Source organism: Pelobates fuscus, chromosome 12 (genome assembly GCF_036172605.1).
Source record: "Pelobates fuscus isolate aPelFus1 chromosome 12, aPelFus1.pri, whole genome shotgun sequence".
Classification (NCBI taxonomy): domain Eukaryota; kingdom Metazoa; phylum Chordata; class Amphibia; order Anura; family Pelobatidae; genus Pelobates; species Pelobates fuscus.
In genome coordinates, this window is record NC_086328.1 from 76516423 (window position 1) to 76536422 (window position 20000).

A 20000-nucleotide genomic window follows, 5' to 3' on the forward strand; every position below is an offset into this window, starting at 1 on the left:
TTACTTTCTTTCCTCTTCCAGGAAACGTCTCTGCTACAGTTCTGTAGTAAATCCATCTGGCAGCATGCACGGGATTTAGTATGAATAAGTTACCTTTGAGTGAATGCAGGGATTATTTGTATCTGGTCTGGATTGTGCTGGTAGCATATGAATTTGCTGCAGTGTCTGTATAAGCTGATTAATAGATGAGATCTGGCAGTAGTCAGCCAATGTCCAAGAATACATAGTGAGGTGTGAGTAAAAAGGAGGAAGCTGGTCAACATTCTGAGTAGGCTGTAGAGAGTCTTCCAAAAGAAGGCCCATGAGATAAAGTGCTGTTTATTTTAGTTAGCAAAAGTAGGCAAACGTAGGCACATTGGAGAGGAAGAAAAGAAACTCCAAAATATACAAACAGGATGAGAAGATCTGCGAGCACAGAAAAAGAGGGACACAAACGCCGTGTAGTCGTGGCCGAGTGGTTAAGGCGATGGACTAGAAATCCATTGGGTTCTCAAAGCGCAGGTTTGAATCCTGCCGACTACGGAGGTTTGTTTTCCGTCATCCTTGAATATTCTTTAAAACTCAATGAAATGCAAAGTCTGCATGTATTAAAGTGCGTTTGAGTACTTATCCGTCGCTGTATTGCCAGCCATTCCTTTTCTCTCGCTGAAGAATGTTTCATGCCGTCCTAAGCACTAACGCAAACTAAAGAGATGGAATCAGAAGGGCCTCAAACCCTACCATTCTTCGAATGGTTTCCCTCAAAGCATTCCTGTGTAGTTGTGGCCGAGTGGTTAAGGTGATGGACTTGAAATCCATTGGGGTTTCCCCGCGCAGGTTCGAATCCTGCCAACTACGTTTGGTTTGTTCCCGTGGGTGCTAGTCTGTTGATCAGTTTGCTTTTCCACACCCCACTGTCAAAACTGTTTTAACCAATACATGATGAAAAGCGATCGATATGCTTGCTATGTCTCAGTCGTGCTCCATGTTTGTTCACAGCAATTACTTTATTCTGAGGCTTAAATGACTGTTTGACGCAACTTTTATTTTCACCAATAGAAAAGAGAGCCCAAGCAGCATTTACAATGCTAAAACCTACTTGTCTCTCCTGGCGCCAGCTTTCCCTTTGTCTGCCTCCAGAGAGATTTCCTAATGCCATTAGCAACTTGGAGGACTCCAAAGAGTTGGAAAAGCACGACTATCACTTGTTTGCCATTGGACTTCTTCCAACCGTCTAAGCACTTTTAGCATGATGTGATCAAATAGATTTAAAAACCACACGACTATCAGGAACTATCAAGACTTAACTGCAGCACTCAAGGGGCTGCTCAGCCATGTAAAGCTATTTAGGAATTTCCTAGCAACATAAAAAAGGTAACAAGGCATAGTGCAACCTTCTCAATACGAAAGATCAGAAATCTCAGTTGGATCGACGGAGCAGACCTTTGGAGCAGAAAGCCTGATGGGAAAAAGAAAAAGAAAACAAAGTACACATAACTTTTTTATCATTTCAGGAAAGTGGCTAGGGTCATGGTTTAAGCACAAGAAAAACCTTTATGAAAAAACTGACTATATGCTTGGTTTGCTTTCGGTCACAATGTGTCTGGTTTCGATGGCATTCCTGTGGGGAATGAAGGCTCTACATTTAGTTTGTCTGTCAGAATGCTAACCGGTTGCCCATGCTGTGTAAGTTGTTTGATAATAGAGGTCTGCCCTGAGCCAGCCAAGAGTAAAGTCACACACAGTGAGTTGTGTGACCAGGGCTTAACCACAGAAAGCTATTTAACATTTTGATTTTGCCTTAGTGAGCCTGTAGATAGAAAGAAGAGCCATGCAAAAAAAGAAAGAGGTTCCAACTCTCCCTTAGCGGTAACTTTGAAACGATGCACATTTAAAAAAACAGCGCCTAGAGAGATTTTGGGAAAGAACAGAAGCTGCCTTTTGGCTATATTTCTATCTCGACTCAGTTTAATAGTTGGATTCCTTCTGTCTTTAGTTATCTATTTTTTCCTAAACATTGACACGTTATTGATTTCAAATAGCCCAGAAAACAAGTTTTCAAAGTAATGCACTTTTTTTTTTCTCTTCTGGACTCTACTCTAGAAGGCTTCGCCCAGCCTTTACTTTCTTTCCTCTTCCAGGAATCGTCTCTGCTACAGTTCTGTAGTAAATCCATCTGGCAGCATGCACGGATTTAGTATGAATAAGTTACCTTTGAGTGAATGCAGGGATTATTTGTATCTGGTCTGGATTGTGCTGGTAGCATATGAATTTGCTGCAGTGTCTGTATAAGCTGATTAATAGATGAGATCTGGCAGTAGTCAGCCAATGTCCAAGAATACATAGTGAGGTGTGAGTAAAAAGGAGGAAGCTGGTCAACATTCTGAGTAGGCTGTAGAGAGTCTTCCAAAAGAAGGCCCATGAGATAAAGTGCTGTTTATTTTAGTTAGCAAAAGTAGGCAAACGTAGGCACATTGGAGAGGAAGAAAAGAAACTCCAAAATATACAAACAGGATGAGAAGATCTGCGAGCACAGAAAAAGAGGGACACAAACGCCGTGTAGTCGTGGCCGAGTGGTTAAGGCGATGGACTAGAAATCCATTGGGTTCTCAAAGCGCAGGTTTGAATCCTGCCGACTACGGAGGTTTGTTTTCCGTCATCCTTGAATATTCTTTAAAACTCAATGAAATGCAAAGTCTGCATGTAGTAAAGTGCGTTTGAGTACTTATCCGTCGCTGTATTGCCAGCCATTCCTTTTCTCTCGCTGAAGAATGTTTCATGCCGTCCTAAGCACTAACGCAAACTAAAGAGATGGAATCAGAAGGGCCTCAAACCCTACCGTTCTTCGAATGGTTTCCCTCAAAGCATTCCTGTGTAGTTGTGGCCGAGTGGTTAAGGTGATGGACTTGAAATCCATTGGGGTTTCCCCGCGCAAGTTCGAATCCTGCCAACTACGTTTGGTTTGTTCCCGTGGGTGCTAGTCTGTTGATCAGTTTGCTTTTCCACACCCCACTGTCAAAACTGTTTTAACCAATACATGATGAAAAGCGATCGATATGCTTGCTATGTCTCAGTCGTGCTCCATGTTTGTTCACAGCAATTACTTTATTCTGAGGCTTAAATGACTGTTTGACGCAACTTTTATTTTCACCAATAGAAAAGAGAGCCCAAGCAGCATTTACAATGCTAAAACCTACTTGTCTCTCCTGGCGCCAGCTTTCCCTTTGTCTGCCTCCAGAGAGATTTCCTAATGCCATTAGCAACTTGGAGGACTCCAAAGAGTTGGAAAAGCACGACTATCACTTGTTTGCCATTGGACTTCTTCCAACCGTCTAAGCACTTTTAGCATGATGTGATCAAATAGATTTAAAAACCACACGACTATCAGGAACTATCAAGACTTAACTGCAGCACTCAAGGGGCTGCTCAGCCATGTAAAGCTATTTAGGAATTTCCTAGCAACATAAAAAAGGTAACAAGGCATAGTGCAACCTTCTCAATACGAAAGATCAGAAATCTCAGTTGGATCGACGGAGCAGACCTTTGGAGCAGAAAGCCTGATGGGAAAAAGAAAAAGAAAACAAAGTACACATAACTTTTTTATCATTTCAGGAAAGTGGCTAGGGTCATGGTTTAAGCACAAGAAAAACCTTTATGAAAAAACTGACTATATGCTTGGTTTGCTTTCGGTCACAATGTGTCTGGTTTCGATGGCATTCCTGTGGGGAATGAAGGCTCTACATTTAGTTTGTCTGTCAGAATGCTAACCGGTTGCCCATGCTGTGTAAGTTGTTTGATAATAGAGGTCTGCCCTGAGCCAGCCAAGAGTAAAGTCACACACAGTGAGTTGTGTGACCAGGGCTTAACCACAGAAAGCTATTTAACATTTTGATTTTGCCTTAGTGAGCCTGTAGATAGAAAGAAGAGCCATGCAAAAAAAGAAAGAGGTTCCAACTCTCCCTTAGCGGTAACTTTGAAACGATGCACATTTAAAAAAACAGCGCCTAGAGAGATTTTGGGAAAGAACAGAAGCTGCCTTTTGGCTATATTTCTATCTCGACTCAGTTTAATAGTTGGATTCCTTCTGTCTTTAGTTATCTATTTTTTCCTAAACATTGACACGTTATTGATTTCAAATAGCCCAGAAAACAAGTTTTCAAAGTAATGCACTTTTTTTTTTCTCTTCTGGACTCTACTCTAGAAGGCTTCGCCCAGCCTTTACTTTCTTTCCTCTTCCAGGAATCGTCTCTGCTACAGTTCTGTAGTAAATCCATCTGGCAGCATGCACGGGATTTAGTATGAATAAGTTACCTTTGAGTGAATGCAGGGATTATTTGTATCTGGTCTGGATTGTGCTGGTAGCATATGAATTTGCTGCAGTGTCTGTATAAGCTGATTAATAGATGAGATCTGGCAGTAGTCAGCCAATGTCCAAGAATACATAGTGAGGTGTGAGTAAAAAGGAGGAAGCTGGTCAACATTCTGAGTAGGCTGTAGAGAGTCTTCCAAAAGAAGGCCCATGAGATAAAGTGCTGTTTATTTTAGTTAGCAAAAGTAGGCAAACGTAGGCACATTGGAGAAAAGAAACTCCAAAATATACAAACAGGATGAGAAGATCTGCGAGCACAGAAAAAGAGGGACACAAACGCCGTGTAGTCGTGGCCGAGTGGTTAAGGCGATGGACTAGAAATCCATTGGGTTCTCAAAGCGCAGGTTTGAATCCTGCCGACTACGGAGGTTTGTTTTCCGTCATCCTTGAATATTCTTTAAAACTCAATGAAATGCAAAGTCTGCATGTAGTAAAGTGCGTTTGAGTACTTATCCATCGCTGTATTGCCAGCCATTCCTTTTCTCTCGCTGAAGAATGTTTCATGCCGTCCTAAGCACTAACGCAAACTAAAGAGATGGAATCAGAAGGGCCTCAAACCCTACCATTCTTCGAATGGTTTCCCTCAAAGCATTCCTGTGTAGTTGTGGCCGAGTGGTTAAGGTGATGGACTTGAAATCCATTGGGGTTTCCCCGCGCAGGTTCGAATCCTGCCAACTACGTTTGGTTTGTTCCCGTGGGTGCTAGTCTGTTGATCAGTTTGCTTTTCCACACCCCACTGTCAAAACTGTTTTAACCAATACATGATGAAAAGCGATCGATATGCTTGCTATGTCTCAGTCGTGCTCCATGTTTGTTCACAGCAATTACTTTATTCTGAGGCTTAAATGACTGTTTGACGCAACTTTTATTTTCACCAATAGAAAAGAGAGCCCAAGCAGCATTTACAATGCTAAAACCTACTTGTCTCTCCTGGCGCCAGCTTTCCCTTTGTCTGCCTCCAGAGAGATTTCCTAATGCCATTAGCAACTTGGAGGACTCCAAAGAGTTGGAAAAGCACGACTATCACTTGTTTGCCATTGGACTTCTTCCAACCGTCTAAGCACTTTTAGCATGATGTGATCAAATAGATTTAAAAACCACACGACTATCAGGAACTATCAAGACTTAACTGCAGCACTCAAGGGGCTGCTCAGCCATGTAAAGCTATTTAGGAATTTCCTAGCAACATAAAAAAGGTAACAAGGCATAGTGCAACCTTCTCAATACGAAAGATCAGAAATCTCAGTTGGATCGACGGAGCAGACCTTTGGAGCAGAAAGCCTGATGGGAAAAAGAAAAAGAAAACAAAGTACACATAACTTTTTTATCATTTCAGGAAAGTGGCTAGGGTCATGGTTTAAGCACAAGAAAAACCTTTATGAAAAAACTGACTATATGCTTGGTTTGCTTTCGGTCACAATGTGTCTGGTTTCGATGGCATTCCTGTGGGGAATGAAGGCTCTACATTTAGTTTGTCTGTCAGAATGCTAACCGGTTGCCCATGCTGTGTAAGTTGTTTGATAATAGAGGTCTGCCCTGAGCCAGCCAAGAGTAAAGTCACACACAGTGAGTTGTGTGACCAGGGCTTAACCACAGAAAGCTATTTAACATTTTGATTTTGCCTTAGTGAGCCTGTAGATAGAAAGAAGAGCCATGCAAAAAAAGAAAGAGGTTCCAACTCTCCCTTAGCGGTAACTTTGAAACGATGCACATTTAAAAAAACAGCGCCTAGAGAGATTTTGGGAAAGAACAGAAGCTGCCTTTTGGCTATATTTCTATCTCGACTCAGTTTAATAGTTGGATTCCTTCTGTCTTTAGTTATCTATTTTTTCCTAAACATTGACACGTTATTGATTTCAAATAGGCCAGAAAACAAGTTTTCAAAGTAATGCACTTTTTTTTTTCTCTTCTGGACTCTACTCTAGAAGGCTTCGCCCAGCCTTTACTTTCTTTCCTCTTCCAGGAATCGTCTCTGCTACACTTCTGTAGTAAATCCATCTGGCAGCATGCACGGGATTTAGTATGAATAAGTTACCTTTGAGTGAATGCAGGGATTATTTGTATCTGGTCTGGATTGTGCTGGTAGCATATGAATTTGCTGCAGTGTCTGTATAAGCTGATTAATAGATGAGATCTGGCAGTAGTCAGCCAATGTCCAAGAATACATAGTGAGGTGTGAGTAAAAAGGAGGAAGCTGGTCAACATTCTGAGTAGGCTGTAGAGAGTCTTCCAAAAGAAGGCCCATGAGATAAAGTGCTGTTTATTTTAGTTAGCAAAAGTAGGCAAACGTAGGCACATTGGAGAGGAAGAAAAGAAACTCCAAAATATACAAACAGGATGAGAAGATCTGCGAGCACAGAAAAAGAGGGACACAAATGCCGTGTAGTCGTGGCCGAGTGGTTAAGGCGATGGACTAGAAATCCATTGGGTTCTCAAAGCGCAGGTTTGAATCCTGCCGACTACGGAGGTTTGTTTTCCGTCATCCTTGAATATTCTTTAAAACTCAATGAAATGCAAAGTCTGCATGTAGTAAAGTGCGTTTGAGTACTTATCCGTCGCTGTATTGCCAGCCATTCCTTTTCTCTCGCTGAAGAATGTTTCATGCCGTCCTAAGCACTAACGCAAACTAAAGAGATGGAATCAGAAGGGCCTCAAACCCTACCGTTCTTCGAATGGTTTCCCTCAAAGCATTCCTGTGTAGTTGTGGCCGAGTGGTTAAGGTGATGGACTTGAAATCCATTGGGGTTTCCCCGCGCAGGTTCGAATCCTGCCAACTACGTTTGGTTTGTTCCCGTGGGTGCTAGTCTGTTGATCAGTTTGCTTTTCCACACCCCACTGTCAAAACTGTTTTAACCAATACATGATGAAAAGCGATCGATATGCTTGCTATGTCTCAGTCGTGCTCCATGTTTGTTCACAGCAATTACTTTATTCTGAGGCTTAAATGACTGTTTGACGCAACTTTTATTTTCACCAATAGAAAAGAGAGCCCAAGCAGCATTTACAATGCTAAAACCTACTTGTCTCTCCTGGCGCCAGCTTTCCCTTTGTCTGCCTCCAGAGAGATTTCCTAATGCCATTAGCAACTTGGAGGACTCCAAAGAGTTGGAAAAGCACGACTATCACTTGTTTGCCATTGGACTTCTTCCAACCGTCTAAGCACTTTTAGCATGATGTGATCAAATAGATTTAAAAACCACACGACTATCAGGAACTATCAAGACTTAACTGCAGCACTCAAGGGGCTGCTCAGCCATGTAAAGCTATTTAGGAATTTCCTAGCAACATAAAAAAGGTAACAAGGCATAGTGCAACCTTCTCAATACGAAAGATCAGAAATCTCAGTTGGATCGACGGAGCAGACCTTTGGAGCAGAAAGCCTGATGGGAAAAAGAAAAAGAAAACAAAGTACACATAACTTTTTTATCATTTCAGGAAAGTGGCTAGGGTCATGGTTTAAGCACAAGAAAAACCTTTATGAAAAAACTGACTATATGCTTGGTTTGCTTTCGGTCACAATGTGTCTGGTTTCGATGGCATTCCTGTGGGGAATGAAGGCTCTACATTTAGTTTGTCTGTCAGAATGCTAACCGGTTGCCCATGCTGTGTAAGTTGTTTGATAATAGAGGTCTGCCCTGAGCCAGCCAAGAGTAAAGTCACACACAGTGAGTTGTGTGACCAGGGCTTAACCACAGAAAGCTATTTAACATTTTGATTTTGCCTTAGTGAGCCTGTAGATAGAAAGAAGAGCCATGCAAAAAAAGAAAGAGGTTCCAACTCTCCCTTAGCGGTAACTTTGAAACGATGCACATTTAAAAAAACAGCGCCTAGAGAGATTTTGGGAAAGAACAGAAGCTGCCTTTTGGCTATATTTCTATCTCGACTCAGTTTAATAGTTGGATTCCTTCTGTCTTTAGTTATCTATTTTTTCCTAAACATTGACACGTTATTGATTTCAAATAGCCCAGAAAACAAGTTTTCAAAGTAATGCACTTTTTTTTTTCTCTTCTGGACTCTACTCTAGAAGGCTTCGCCCAGCCTTTACTTTCTTTCCTCTTCCAGGAATCGTCTCTGCTACAGTTCTGTAGTAAATCCATCTGGCAGCATGCACGGGATTTAGTATGAATAAGTTACCTTTGAGTGAATGCAGGGATTATTTGTATCTGGTCTGGATTGTGCTGGTAGCATATGAATTTGCTGCAGTGTCTGTATAAGCTGATTAATAGATGAGATCTGGCAGTAGTCAGCCAATGTCCAAGAATACATAGTGAGGTGTGAGTAAAAAGGAGGAAGCTGGTCAACATTCTGAGTAGGCTGTAGAGAGTCTTCCAAAAGAAGGCCCATGAGATAAAGTGCTGTTTATTTTAGTTAGCAAAAGTAGGCAAACGTAGGCACATTGGAGAGGAAGAAAAGAAACTCCAAAATATACAAACAGGATGAGAAGATCTGCGAGCACAGAAAAAGAGGGACACAAACGCCGTGTAGTCGTGGCCGAGTGGTTAAGGCGATGGACTAGAAATCCATTGGGTTCTCAAAGCGCAGGTTTGAATCCTGCCGACTACGGAGGTTTGTTTTCCGTCATCCTTGAATATTCTTTAAAACACAATGAAATGCAAAGTCTGCATGTAGTAAAGTGCGTTTGAGTACTTATCCGTCGCTGTATTGCCAGCCATTCCTTTTCTCTCGCTGAAGAATGTTTCATGCCGTCCTAAGCACTAACGCAAACTAAAGAGATGGAATCAGAAGGGCCTCAAACCCTACCGTTCTTCGAATGGTTTCCCTCAAAGCATTCCTGTGTAGTTGTGGCCGAGTGGTTAAGGTGATGGACTTGAAATCCATTGGGGTTTCCCCGCGCAAGTTCGAATCCTGCCAACTACGTTTGATTTGTTCCCGTGGGTGCTAGTCTGTTGATCAGTTTGCTTTTCCACACCCCACTGTCAAAACTGTTTTAACCAATACATGATGAAAAGCGATCGATATGCTTGTTATGTCTCAGTCGTGCTCCATGTTTGTTCACAGCAATTACTTTATTCTGAGGCTTAAATGACTGTTTGACGCAACTTTTATTTTCACCAATAGAAAAGAGAGCCCAAGCAGCATTTACAATGCTAAAACCTACTTGTCTCTCCTGGCGCCAGCTTTCCCTTTGTCTGCCTCCAGAGAGATTTCCTAATGCCATTAGCAACTTGGAGGACTCCAAAGAGTTGGAAAAGCACGACTATCACTTGTTTGCCATTGGACTTCTTCCAACCGTCTAAGCACTTTTAGCATGATGTGATCAAATAGATTTAAAAACCACACGACTATCAGGAACTATCAAGACTTAACTGCAGCACTCAAGGGGCTGCTCAGCCATGTAAAGCTATTTAGGAATTTCCTAGCAACATAAAAAAGGTAACAAGGCATAGTGCAACCTTCTCAATACGAAAGATCAGAAATCTCAGTTGGATCGACGGAGCAGACCTTTGGAGCAGAAAGCCTGATGGGAAAAAGAAAAAGAAAACAAAGTACACATAACTTTTTTATCATTTCAGGAAAGTGGCTAGGGTCATGGTTTAAGCACAAGAAAAACCTTTATGAAAAAACTGACTATATGCTTGGTTTGCTTTCGGTCACAATGTGTCTGGTTTCGATGGCATTCCTGTGGGGAATGAAGGCTCTACATTTAGTTTGTCTGTCAGAATGCTAACCGGTTGCCCATGCTGTGTAAGTTGTTTGATAATAGAGGTCTGCCCTGAGCCAGCCAAGAGTAAAGTCACACACAGTGAGTTGTGTTACCAGGGCTTAACCACAGAAAGCTATTTAACATTTTGATTTTGCCTTAGTGAGCCTGTAGATAGAAAGAAGAGCCATGCAAAAAAAGAAAGAGGTTCCAACTCTCCCTTAGCGGTAACTTTGAAACGATGCACATTTAAAAAAACAGCGCCTAGAGAGATTTTGGGAAAGAACAGAAGCTGCCTTTTGGCTATATTTCTATCTCGACTCAGTTTAATAGTTGGATTCCTTCTGTCTTTAGTTATCTATTTTTTCCTAAACATTGACACGTTATTGATTTCAAATAGCCCAGAAAACAAGTTTTCAAAGTAATGCACTTTTTTTTTTCTCTTCTGGACTCTACTCTAGAAGGCTTCGCCCAGCCTTTACTTTCTTTCCTCTTCCAGGAATCGTCTCTGCTACAGTTCTGTAGTAAATCCATCTGGCAGCATGCACGGGATTTAGTATGAATAAGTTACCTTTGAGTGAATGCAGGGATTATTTGTATCTGGTCTGGATTGTGCTGGTAGCATATGAATTTGCTGCAGTGTCTGTATAAGCTGATTAATAGATGAGATCTGGCAGTAGTCAGCCAATGTCCAAGAATACATAGTGAGGTGTGAGTAAAAAGGAGGAAGCTGGTCAACATTCTGAGTAGGCTGTAGAGAGTCTTCCAAAAGAAGGCCCATGAGATAAAGTGCTGTTTATTTTAGTTAGCAAAAGTAGGCAAACGTAGGCACATTGGAGAGGAAGAAAAGAAACTCCAAAATATACAAACAGGATGAGAAGATCTGCGAGCACAGAAAAAGAGGGACACAAACGCCGTGTAGTCGTGGCCGAGTGGTTAAGGCGATGGACTAGAAATCCATTGGGTTCTCAAAGCGCAGGTTTGAATCCTGCCGACTACGGAGGTTTGTTTTCCGTCATCCTTGAATATTCTTTAAAACACAATGAAATGCAAAGTCTGCATGTAGTAAAGTGCGTTTGAGTACTTATCCGTCGCTGTATTGCCAGCCATTCCTTTTCTCTCGCTGAAGAATGTTTCATGCCGTCCTAAGCACTAACGCAAACTAAAGAGATGGAATCAGAAGGGCCTCAAACCCTACCGTTCTTCGAATGGTTTCCCTCAAAGCATTCCTGTGTAGTTGTGGCCGAGTGGTTAAGGTGATGGACTTGAAATCCATTGGGGTTTCCCTGCGCAAGTTCGAATCCTGCCAACTACGTTTGATTTGTTCCCGTGGGTGCTAGTCTGTTGATCAGTTTGCTTTTCCACACCCCACTGTCAAAACTGTTTTAACCAATACATGATGAAAAGCGATCGATATGCTTGCTATGTCTCAGTCGTGCTCCATGTTTGTTCACAGCAATTACTTTATTCTGAGGCTTAAATGACTGTTTGACGCAACTTTTATTTTCACCAATAGAAAAGAGAGCCCAAGCAGCATTTACAATGCTAAAACCTACTTGTCTCTCCTGGCGCCAGCTTTCCCTTTGTCTGCCTCCAGAGAGATTTCCTAATGCCATTAGCAACTTGGAGGACTCCAAAGAGTTGGAAAAGCACGACTATCACTTGTTTGCCATTGGACTTCTTCCAACCGTCTAAGCACTTTTAGCATGATGTGATCAAATAGATTTAAAAACCACACGACTATCAGGAACTATCAAGACTTAACTGCAGCACTCAAGGGGCTGCTCAGCCATGTAAAGCTATTTAGGAATTTCCTAGCAACATAAAAAAGGTAACAAGGCATAGTGCAACCTTCTCAATACGAAAGATCAGAAATCTCAGTTGGATCGACGGAGCAGACCTTTGGAGCAGAAAGCCTGATGGGAAAAAGAAAAAGAAAACAAAGTACACATAACTTTTTTATCATTTCAGGAAAGTGGCTAGGGTCATGGTTTAAGCACAAGAAAAACCTTTATGAAAATACTGACTATATGCTTGGTTTGCTTTCGGTCACAATGTGTCTGGTTTCGATGGCATTCCTGTGGGGAATGAAGGCTCTACATTTAGTTTGTCTGTCAGAATGCTAACCGGTTGCCCATGCTGTGTAAGTTGTTTGATAATAGAGGTCTGCCCTGAGCCAGCCAAGAGTAAAGTCACACACAGTGAGTTGTGTGACCAGGGCTTAACCACAGAAAGCTATTTAACATTTTGATTTTGCCTTAGTGAGCCTGTAGATAGAAAGAAGAGCCATGCAAAAAAAGAAAGAGGTTCCAACTCTCCCTTAGCGGTAACTTTGAAACGATGCACATTTAAAAAAACAGCGCCTAGAGAGATTTTGGGAAAGAACAGAAGCTGCCTTTTGGCTATATTTCTATCTCGACTCAGTTTAATAGTTGGATTCCTTCTGTCTTTAGTTATCTATTTTTTCCTAAACATTGACACGTTATTGATTTCAAATAGCCCAGAAAACAAGTTTTCAAAGTAATGCACTTTTTTTTTTCTCTTCTGGACTCTACTCTAGAAGGCTTCGCCCAGCCTTTACTTTCTTTCCTCTTCCAGGAATCGTCTCTGCTACAGTTCTGTAGTAAATCCATCTGGCAGCATGCACGGGATTTAGTATGAATAAGTTACCTTTGAGTGAATGCAGGGATTATTTGTATCTGGTCTGGATTGTGCTGGTAGCATATGAATTTGCTGCAGTGTCTGTATAAGCTGATTAATAGATGAGATCTGGCAGTAGTCAGCCAATGTCCAAGAATACATAGTGAGGTGTGAGTAAAAAGGAGGAAGCTGGTCAACATTCTGAGTAGGCTGTAGAGAGTCTTCCAAAAGAAGGCCCATGAGATAAAGTGCTGTTTATTTTAGTTAGCAAAAGTAGGCAAACGTAGGCACATTGGAGAGGAAGAAAAGAAACTCCAAAATATACAAACAGGATGAGAAGATCTGCGAGCACAGAAAAAGAGGGACACAAATGCCGTGTAGTCGTGGCCGAGTGGTTAAGGCGATGGACTAGAAATCCATTGGGTTCTCAAAGCGCAGGTTTGAATCCTGCCGACTAACGCTGACTGTTTTCCGTCATCCTTGAATATTCTTTAAAACTCAATGAAATGCAAAGTCTGCATGTAGTAAAGTGCGTTTGAGTACTTATCCGTCGCTGTATTGCCAGCCATTCCTTTTCTCTCGCTGAAGAATGTTTCATGCCGTCCTAAGCACTAACGCAAACTAAAGAGATGGAATCAGAAGGGCCTCAAACCCTACCATTCTTCGAATGGTTTCCCTCAAAGCATTCCTGTGTAGTTGTGGCCGAGTGGTTAAGGTGATGGACTTGAAATCCATTGGGGTTTCCCCGCGCAGGTTCGAATCCTGCCAACTACGTTTGGTTTGTTCCCGTGGGTGCTAGTCTGTTGATCAGTTTGCTTTTCCACACCCCACTGTCAAAACTGTTTTAACCAATACATGATGAAAAGCGATCGATATGCTTGCTATGTCTCAGTCGTGCTCCATGTTTGTTCACAGCAATTACTTTATTCTGAGGCTTAAATGACTGTTTGACGCAACTTTTATTTTCACCAATAGAAAAGAGAGCCCAAGCAGCATTTACAATGCTAAAACCTACTTGTCTCTCCTGGCGCCAGCTTTCCCTTTGTCTGCCTCCAGAGAGATTTCCTAATGCCATTAGCAACTTGGAGGACTCCAAAGAGTTGGAAAAGCACGACTATCACTTGTTTGCCATTGGACTTCTTCCAACCGTCTAAGCACTTTTAGCATGATGTGATCAAATAGATTTAAAAACCACACGACTATCAGGAACTATCAAGACTTAACTGCAGCACTCAAGGGGCTGCTCAGCCATGTAAAGCTATTTAGGAATTTCCTAGCAACATAAAAAAGGTAACAAGGCATAGTGCAACCTTCTCAATACGAAAGATCAGAAATCTCAGTTGGATCGACGGAGCAGACCTTTGGAGCAGAAAGCCTGATGGGAAAAAGAAAAAGAAAACAAAGTACACATAACTTTTTTATCATTTCAGGATAGTGGCTAGGGTCATGGTTTAAGCACAAGAAAAACCTTTATGAAAAAACTGACTATATGCTTGGTTTGCTTTCGGTCACAATGTGTCTGGTTTCGATGGCATTCCTGTGGGGAATGAAGGCTCTACATTTAGTTTGTCTGTCAGAATGCTAACCGGTTGCCCATGCTGTGTAAGTTGTTTGATAATAGAGGTCTGCCCTGAGCCAGCCAAGAGTAAAGTCACACACAGTGAGTTGTGTGACCAGGGCTTAACCACAGAAAGCTATTTAACATTTTGATTTTGCCTTAGTGAGCCTGTAGATAGAAAGAAGAGCCATGCAAAAAAAGAAAGAGGTTCCAACTCTCCCTTAGCGGTAACTTTGAAACGATGCACATTTAAAAAAACAGCGCCTAGAGAGATTTTGGGAAAGAACAGAAGCTGCCTTTTGGCTATATTTCTATCTCGACTCAGTTTAATAGTTGGATTCCTTCTGTCTTTAGTTATCTATTTTTTCCTAAACATTGACACGTTATTGATTTCAAATAGGCCAGAAAACAAGTTTTCAAAGTAATGCACTTTTTTTTTTCTCTTCTGGACTCTACTCTAGAAGGCTTCGCCCAGCCTTTACTTTCTTTCCTCTTCCAGGAATCGTCTCTGCTACACTTCTGTAGTAAATCCATCTGGCAGCATGCACAGGATTTAGTATGAATAAGTTACCTTTGAGTGAATGCAGGGATTATTTGTATCTGGTCTGGATTGTGCTGGTAGCATATGAATTTGCTGCAGTGTCTGTATAAGCTGATTAATAGATGAGATCTGGCAGTAGTCAGCCAATGTCCAAGAATACATAGTGAGGTGTGAGTAAAAAGGAGGAAGCTGGTCAACATTCTGAGTAGGCTGTAGAGAGTCTTCCAAAAGAAGGCCCATGAGATAAAGTGCTGTTTATTTTAGTTAGCAAAAGTAGGCAAACGTAGGCACATTGGAGAGGAAGAAAAGAAACTCCAAAATATACAAACAGGATGAGAAGATCTGCGAGCACAGAAAAAGAGGGACACAAACGCCGTGTAGTCGTGGCCGAGTGGTTAAGGCGATGGACTAGAAATCCATTGGGTTCTCAAAGCGCAGGTTTGAATCCTGCCGACTACGGAGGTTTGTTTTCCGTCATCCTTGAATATTCTTTAAAACTCAATGAAATGCAAAGTCTGCATGTAGTAAAGTGCGTTTGAGTACTTATCCGTCGCTGTATTGCCAGCCATTCCTTTTCTCTCGCTGAAGAATGTTTCATGCCGTCCTAAGCACTAACGCAAACTAAAGAGATGGAATCAGAAGGGCCTCAAACCCTACCGTTCTTCGAATGGTTTCCCTCAAAGCATTCCTGTGTAGTTGTGGCCGAGTGGTTAAGGTGATGGACTTGAAATCCATTGGGGTTTCCCCGCGCAAGTTCGAATCCTGCCAACTACGTTTGGTTTGTTCCCGTGGGTGCTAGTCTGTTGATCAGTTTGCTTTTCCACACCCCACTGTCAAAACTGTTTTAACCAATACATGATGAAAAGCGATCGATATGCTTGCTATGTCTCAGTCGTGCTCCATGTTTGTTCACAGCAATTACTTTATTCTGAGGCTTAAATGACTGTTTGACGCAACTTTTATTTTCACCAATAGAAAAGAGAGCCCAAGCAGCATTTACAATGCTAAAACCTACTTGTCTCTCTTGGCGCCAGCTTTCCCTTTGTCTGCCTCCAGAGAGATTTCCTAATGCCATTAGCAACTTGGAGGACTCCAAAGAGTTGGAAAAGCACGACTATCACTTGTTTGCCATTGGACTTCTTCCAACCGTCTAAGCACTTTTAGCATGATGTGATCAAATAGATTTAAAAACCACACGACTATCAGGAACTATCAAGACTTAACTGCAGCACTCAAGGGGCTGCTCAGCCATGTAAAGCTATTTAGGAATTTCCTAGCAACATAAAAAAGGTAACAAGGCATAGTGCAACCTTCTCAATACGAAAGATCAGAAATCTCAGTTGGATCGACGGAGCAGACCTTTGGAGCAGAAAGCCTGATGGGAAAAAGAAAAAGAAAACAAAGTACACATAACTTTTTTATCATTTCAGGAAAGTGGCTAGGGTCATGGTTTAAGCACAAGAAAAACCTTTATGAAAAAACTGACTATATGCTTGGTTTGCTTTCGGTCACAATGTGTCTGGTTTCGATGGCATTCCTGTGGGGAATGAAGGCTCTACATTTAGTTTGTCTGTCAGAATGCTAACCGGTTGCCCATGCTGTGTAAGTTGTTTGATAATAGAGGTCTGCCCTGAGCCAGCCAAGAGTAAAGTCACACACAGTGAGTTGTGTGACCAGGGCTTAACCACAGAAAGCTATTTAACATTTTGATTTTGCCTTAGTGAGCCTGTAGATAGAAAGAAGAGCCATGCAAAAAAAGAAAGAGGTTCCAACTCTCCCTTAGCGGTAACTTTGAAACGATGCACATTTAAAAAAACAGCGCCTAGAGAGATTTTGGGAAAGAACAGAAGCTGCCTTTTGGCTATATTTCTATCTCGACTCAGTTTAATAGTTGGATTCCTTCTGTCTTTAGTTATCTATTTTTTCCTAAACATTGACACGTTATTGATTTCAAATAGCCCAGAAAACAAGTTTTCAAAGTAATGCACTTTTTTTTTTCTCTTCTGGACTCTACTCTAGAAGGCTTCGCCCAGCCTTTACTTTCTTTCCTCTTCCAGGAATCGTCTCTGCTACAGTTCTGTAGTAAATCCATCTGGCAGCATGCACGGGATTTAGTATGAATAAGTTACCTTTGAGTGAATGCAGGGATTATTTGTATCTGGTCTGGATTGTGCTGGTAGCATATGAATTTGCTGCAGTGTCTGTATAAGCTGATTAATAGATGAGATCTGGCAGTAGTCAGCCAATGTCCAAGAATACATAGTGAGGTGTGAGTAAAAAGGAGGAAGCTGGTCAACATTCTGAGTAGGCTGTAGAGAGTCTTCCAAAAGAAGGCCCATGAGATAAAGTGCTGTTTATTTTAGTTAGCAAAAGTAGGCAAACGTAGGCACATTGGAGAGGAAGAAAAGAAACTCCAAAATATACAAACAGGATGAGAAGATCTGCGAGCACAGAAAAAGAGGGACACAAATGCCGTGTAGTCGTGGCCGAGTGGTTAAGGCGATGGACTAGAAATCCATTGGGTTCTCAAAGCGCAGGTTTGAATCCTGCCGACTACGGAGGTTTGTTTTCCGTCATCCTTGAATATTCTTTAAAACTCAATGAAATGCAAAGTCTGCATGTAGTAAAGTGCGTTTGAGTACTTATCCGTCGCTGTATTGCCAGCCATTCCTTTTCTCTCGCTGAAGAATGTTTCATGCCGTCCTAAGCACTAACGCAAACTAAAGAGATGGAATCAGAAGGGCCTCAAACCCTACCATTCTTCGAATGGTTTCCCTCAAAGCATTCCTGTGTAGTTGTGGCCGAGTGGTTAAGGTGATGGACTTGAAATCCATTGGGGTTTCCCCGCGCAGGTTCGAATCCTGCCAACTACGTTTGGTTTGTTCCCGTGGGTGCTAGTCTGTTGATCAGTTTGCTTTTCCACACCCCACTGTCAAAACTGTTTTAACCAATACATGATGAAATGCGATCGATATGCTTGCTATGTCTCAGTCGTGCTCCATGTTTGTTCACAGCAATTACTTTATTCTGAGGCTTAAATGACTGTTTGACGCAACTTTTATTTTCACCAATAGAAAAGAGAGCCCAAGCAGCATTTACAATGCTAAAACCTACTTGTCTCTCCTGGCGCCAGCTTTCCCTTTGTCTGCCTCCAGAGAGATTTCCTAATGCCATTAGCAACTTGGAGGACTCCAAAGAGTTGGAAAAGCACGACTATCACTTGTTTGCCATTGGACTTCTTCCAACCGTCTAAGCACTTTTAGCATGATGTGATCAAATAGATTTAAAAACCACACGACTATCAGGAACTATCAAGACTTAACTGCAGCACTCAAGGGGCTGCTCAGCCATGTAAAGCTATTTAGGAATTTCCTAGCAACATAAAAAAGGTAACAAGGCATAGTGCAACCTTCTCAATACGAAAGATCAGAAATCTCAGTTGGATCGACGGAGCAGACCTTTGGAGCAGAAAGCCTGATGGGAAAAAGAAAAAGAAAACAAAGTACACATAACTTTTTTATCATTTCAGGATAGTGGCTAGGGTCATGGTTTAAGCACAAGAAAAACCTTTATGAAAAAACTGACTATATGCTTGGTTTGCTTTCGGTCACAATGTGTCTGGTTTCGATGGCATTCCTGTGGGGAATGAAGGCTCTACATTTAGTTTGTCTGTCAGAATGCTAACCGGTTGCCCATGCTGTGTAAGTTGTTTGATAATAGAGGTCTGCCCTGAGCCAGCCAAGAGTAAAGTCACACACAGTGAGTTGTGTGACCAGGGCTTAACCACAGAAAGCTATTTAACATTTTGATTTTGCCTTAGTGAGCCTGTAGATAGAAAGAAGAGCCATGCAAAAAAAGAAAGAGGTTCCAACTCTCCCTTAGCGGTAACTTTGAAACGATGCACATTTAAAAAAACAGCGCCTAGAGAGATTTTGGGAAAGAACAGAAGCTGCCTTTTGGCTATATTTCTATCTCGACTCAGTTTAATAGTTGGATTCCTTCTGTCTTTAGTTATCTATTTTTTCCTAAACATTGACACGTTATTGATTTCAAATAGCCCAGAAAACAAGTTTTCAAAGTAATGCACTTTTTTTTACTCTTCTGGACTCTACTCTAGAAGGCTTCGCCCAGCCTTTACTTTCTTTCCTCTTCCAGGAATCGTCTCTGCTACACTTCTGTAGTAAATCCATCTGGCAGCATGCACAGGATTTAGTATGAATAAGTTACCTTTGAGTGAATGCAGGGATTATTTGTATCTGGTCTGGATTGTGCTGGTAGCATATGAATTTGCTGCAGTGTCTGTATAAGCTGATTAATAGATGAGATCTGGCAGTAGTCAGCCAATGTCCAAGAATACATAGTGAGGTGTGAGTAAAAAGGAGGAAGCTGGTCAACATTCTGAGTAGGCTGTAGAGAGTCTTCCAAAAGAAGGCCCATGAGATAAAGTGCTGTTTATTTTAGTTAGCAAAAGTAGGCAAACGTAGGCACATTGGAGAGGAAGAAAAGAAACTCCAAAATATACAAACAGGATGAGAAGATCTGCGAGCACAGAAAAAGAGGGACACAAATGCCGTGTAGTCGTGGCCGAGTGGTTAAGGCGATGGACTAGAAATCCATTGGGTTCTCAAAGCGCAGGTTTGAATCCTGCCGACTAACGCTGACTGTTTTCCGTCATCCTTGAATATTCTTTAAAACTCAATGAAATGCAAAGTCTGCATGTAGTAAAGTGCGTTTGAGTACTTATCCGTCGCTGTATTGCCAGCCATTCCTTTTCTCTCGCTGAAGAATGTTTCATGCCGTCCTAAGCACTAACGCAAACTAAAGAGATGGAATCAGAAGGGCCTCAAACCCTACCATTCTTCGAATGGTTTCCCTCAAAGCATTCCTGTGTAGTTGTGGCCGAGTGGTTAAGGTGATGGACTTGAAATCCATTGGGGTTTCCCCGCGCAGGTTCGAATCCTGCCAACTACGTTTGGTTTGTTCCCGTGGGTGCTAGTCTGTTGATCAGTTTGCTTTTCCACACCCCACTGTCAAAACTGTTTTAACCAATACATGATGAAAAGCGATCGATATGCTTGCTATGTCTCAGTCGTGCTCCATGTTTGTTCACAGCAATTACTTTATTCTGAGGCTTAAATGACTGTTTGACGCAACTTTTATTTTCACCAATAGAAAAGAGAGCCCAAGCAGCATTTACAATGCTAAAACCTACTTGTCTCTCCTGGCGCCAGCTTTCCCTTTGTCTGCCTCC

General features: G+C 41.8%; 6 non-coding genes across 6 annotated transcripts; all 6 read left to right on the forward strand.

Moving 5' to 3' along the window:
• The first annotated feature begins 755 nt into the window (after positions 1-755).
• TRNAS-UGA (transfer RNA serine (anticodon UGA)) lies at positions 756-837 on the forward strand. The gene has a single exon. It is a non-coding gene; the product is annotated as a tRNA-Ser (tRNA).
• Positions 838-4946: 4109 nt separating this feature from the next.
• On the forward strand, positions 4947-5028 carry TRNAS-UGA (transfer RNA serine (anticodon UGA)). Its single transcript has one exon. It is a non-coding gene; the product is annotated as a tRNA-Ser (tRNA).
• A 2017-nt stretch (positions 5029-7045) lies between these two features.
• On the forward strand, positions 7046-7127 carry TRNAS-UGA (transfer RNA serine (anticodon UGA)). The gene has a single exon. It is a non-coding gene; the product is annotated as a tRNA-Ser (tRNA).
• A 6215-nt stretch (positions 7128-13342) lies between these two features.
• On the forward strand, positions 13343-13424 carry TRNAS-UGA (transfer RNA serine (anticodon UGA)). The gene has a single exon. It is a non-coding gene; the product is annotated as a tRNA-Ser (tRNA).
• Positions 13425-17540: 4116 nt separating this feature from the next.
• Positions 17541-17622, forward strand: TRNAS-UGA (transfer RNA serine (anticodon UGA)). The gene has a single exon. It is a non-coding gene; the product is annotated as a tRNA-Ser (tRNA).
• A 2016-nt stretch (positions 17623-19638) lies between these two features.
• Positions 19639-19720, forward strand: TRNAS-UGA (transfer RNA serine (anticodon UGA)). The gene has a single exon. It is a non-coding gene; the product is annotated as a tRNA-Ser (tRNA).
• The last annotated feature ends 280 nt before the right edge of the window (positions 19721-20000 follow it).